This window comes from Triticum dicoccoides, chromosome 6A (assembly GCF_002162155.2).
Source record: "Triticum dicoccoides isolate Atlit2015 ecotype Zavitan chromosome 6A, WEW_v2.0, whole genome shotgun sequence".
Lineage (NCBI taxonomy): Eukaryota > Viridiplantae > Streptophyta > Magnoliopsida > Poales > Poaceae > Triticum > Triticum dicoccoides.
In genome coordinates, this window is record NC_041390.1 from 621,020,121 (window position 1) to 621,024,398 (window position 4,278).

Here is a 4,278-nt window from a genome sequence, read left to right on the forward strand (position 1 = left end):
ATTCCTTTCTTCTTCTCCTCTTCTTTTTTTCTTTTTCTTATTTATTTTTCCCCTTCTTCCTCTTCTCTTCTTCTCCTTTCTTCCTCTTCTTATTTTCCTTTTTCCTCTTCTTCTTTTTCTTCTTCTTCCTTCTTTCTAGCTAGATATATAAAACTTTTCTAAAAATGTAACTTTTGCATATATACATGGAAAAAATTGTTATCGGGGAGGGAGTATATCGACCCCCCCCCCGACCCTCTTTTACTTCTTCTTCCTTCTTCCTTCTTCCTCTTTTCTTCTCCAACACAAAACACATCTCATCTCATCTCATTTCATCCAAAAATAGTTCTTTGCATATGAACATACATACATTTACTTTTTTTCTTAAATGTTACATATGAACATTTTCTTAAATGAGCATATGAACATTTTTTTAAATATTAATGAGCATATGAACATACATATCAACAAAAAATAGACCTTTTTCTTGGTAACAAAAAAAATGCAAAAACGAGCATTATATATACAACATATACAGAGCATTATACAGTGAACATACATACATACATACATACATACATACATACATACATACATACATACATACATACAGTGAGCATATACATGCATGAGCATTATACGGCGACGGCAACGATGGTTGGCGGTGGCGCGCGCTTACGGATGACGTGCGGGGACGGCAATGAGAAGGAAAAGGGGAGGAGGCAGGGGCTCACAGCGCGGGGAGGGGTCGAGGTCGCCGGCCGGAATCGGTGCGCGCGACGATGACGGCGTCGGCGGGGGCGGCGGGCGGCTTCGGGGCGGCCTAGCGAGCAGGGGAGTTCGAGGCGATGGCGGGGGCGGCGAGGGCGCCGGCGCGCGGGGGCGGGACGGGGCAGGGGCAGGGCGACGGCGACGAGGAGCGGGCGGCGATGGCGAGCACGGAGCAGGGGCGCGGGCGATGGCGACGGCGAGCACGGGCAGCCTGGCGGCGTCGGGGGCAACTGGTCGATGAGAAACTGAAAATTTCCTAAGTCCTGCTTATATACACAGAGTATTCACTACAAGAAATCTGTTAATACGTGACGGTACTAGTCCGTCACAAATGAGTGGAAAACAGTCATGGGTGCCCATGTATGACGGACCTGAAGTCCGTCATGTATATCGCGTCATAATTTGACATCGTGCATTCCTTGACAGTTCTTGACCGTCATGGATCTGCCCCAAGCCCGCCCAGGCCCAAACCATCGTGGCTGCCTATGTGGATACTACATTTCGTTATAGAAATCGTCACAAATGTAGGCACAATTTAAATATGGTCCAGCCAATTTATTTTGGCCCAATTTTGACACGGTATATTTTTAGCCAATTTTGGCCCAAAGAAAAAGTAATTTCAAACAATTCACGCAATATGCGGCCATCTGTACGTATATATTTTTCTCAAAAAAATTCTGTGTGTATATACAACATAGCAATTTACAAATCCTTCCATGTAATGATAATTTACAACACTAAATATATCACACAGCAAGGTTAAGAAGCAGTACAATCCAGTTTACACCAACAAAACATATAAACTTTTGAAGCTGCTGTTGATGTTCTTCATCGACTCTCCTGATGGCAACTATCACGTCCTGGTGCGGATTATGATGGGTAGCACTTTGTAGACCACTACCCAATCATACCTAGCATATTTAAAAGAACATTAGATTTTTGCAGATTCATAGATAGTAGAGACAACAGTATTACAACATGTGTAAAAAATGTATTACATGTCCACTTGGCCAGTATTGAGGAGCACTATTACTTATAACAGGAAAAATAATGAAATGAAACAAACCGGTATATTTGTATAGACGGTGACAAGACCTACAAATATAATTTATTACATGGCTTACAAATTACTTCATGGTTATTAAAGTACAAGCTAAATCATAAAACATGAACACCAACTGAACATAATATCACCTTAGTTTATGCAAGCTTTAATACTTCATGCACCGAATTAATTAAGTAGGACGTGGTATCTCAGGGGACTTACATGTATGTCATGTAGTAACAAGCACTAAGCTGTTTTGATGGAATTACACAAGGCAAGATTTTTTTGGTTTGATGTGATCAAACATCTCAGCAGCACATGTGAAAGACACAACAAGCTTTGGAACTAACACAATCCAATTTACATAAACAGAACATGTAAACGATTAAGGTTGTTATTCTGCTTCTCGCCGTCGGCCCTCCTGATGGTAGCCCGCTACCTAATAATACCTAACATATTTGTACCAACAAACTATTTGAGGTTGTTATTGAGGTTCTTGACGTCAGCCTTCCTAATAGTAGCCCTCTACCTAATACCAATTTACAATAAAATTAGACATTAGATAGTACAAATAAGAGATTAGAACAAAATAAAAATAAATGGCATGCTTTCCAAAATTCTTAAAACATACCATGGCTACAAATGAGAATAACATTATATACTATAAAACAATAATAATCATGTTGTTGCTTAACATTACTCCAAATAGAAGTGTGTCAAATGAAAGTCTATTCAAGTTGACCTTGAAGTGACAACGTAACAGAAGATAGATTTCAGAACTCCTAGTACTCAGCAGCAGTTGAGGCCATATAAAATCCATGGAAAATGGCATCACTAATAAGCAACATTAATGGGGCGGAGCCGTTGCTCGTCGACCCGGCCGGCGTAAACTTCAAATGTTCATGTGTCAACAAGTTCACTCATGAAACTAAATATTTGTCAAGGATCTGAAAATAGCAACCAACACTTGCTTGACACATAAACTTTAATTGGCATGAAAAATACCTAACGCTGAACTAGATCAACTAAATAGGTGTAGTTCAGTGGTAGTTGAGCTGTGGAATGGAAATAATGAAGAAATCATAGGAGTGGCAGTAGAGAACCAACCCCTGGTTGATCACGGAGCAGCTCCATCACGACCATCGTGGCCGCCCGCCCTCTCAAGCTCTATTTTCCGCCATGCAGCAATGCCACCAAGACTTGCATCCTAAAAAACATAGATTAATCAGGGAAATTAGAATGTTAAGTTATCAAAATAAAAAAAGAGGGAATAACATCAACAAGATTTAGATAAAGCAGTAGACAACAATCCCCACTTGTTGGGGGAACTATTGCTGAGGGCGACCTAGATATGGAGGTAGGGAGCAGAGGAGTTGAATAAGAAATGTGTGTGCCATTGTGTTGGCAAGTGCTAGCTCGGTGTGTCTCCAGGTTCAGAGAGTGAGCAAACACGTACGTTGTCCAGGTACAAGTACTAGTAAGTGCAGAACTAATAGTAGTACGACTACTATAAATTGACTCACTAATACATGTGTTTAGTACACAAATTGATAAGTTTAAACTCTGTATTATTACTATAGGACCGCCACACTGTAAATGTAATTTTCTTCTTAAACTAATTCTGGTATATATATATTCACCGAGCTGCAAGAGGCAGTAAGAACAGAAAAAGAAATGCCTAGGAGAAAACACTAAACAGAACATGTCACGATGTTAATACATTAACAGAAATCATGTCTCCAAGACCTATTTGATGAAATTATTGACCACTTACATTTATTCATACTGAATTATATTTTGATAGAAAATAAACTGAATGAATACTGAACACTTGGTTATATTGATTTATTGATTTAGAAAACAGAGATACACCAAACTATTGGAAAAAATCTAAACTCAATTAGATTTGGCAGAGAACTAACTGAAATAGATATTGATAGAAGGTCGCATCTGCAGCCAGTTGACGAACATGTGTGGATATATCTACTTGGTACCCTGCAGTGTACAAGATGGAGAGAAAACTTAATGTTAAAAGATTCAGAGAGGAAGCATGACACACACACGACATACTGGCTGTTGCACGCACGCACATCTCACTAGTAGACACGCCGGAGCCACCGATTGCCGCTGCTGCCGCCATGTCATCACGCACACACAACGCACCCTATAAGTTGGAGAAGGCAATACCCACGCTTAGGAAATCGACTTTAGAGGGAGGGCATGCACCAGCCATAGCCTTCCCAGCTTGCCCACGAATAGCTGGTACAACTACCAGTGTAGGCAAATGAACCGGCGGTCGCAGCAGCAACACAAGGCCATGGCATCGAGGAAGCCAAAAGGCGGGAGGGGCAAGGGCAGCATCACTAACCAGTCGCGACTAGGTGCGGCCTCCACCGAGCAATTGTGCTAACCGGCCACCCGACGGTAGCTCCAGTCCGACAAGACCTATGTTGTTCAGCTTCGTCCCAGATCTGCGTGCGCCG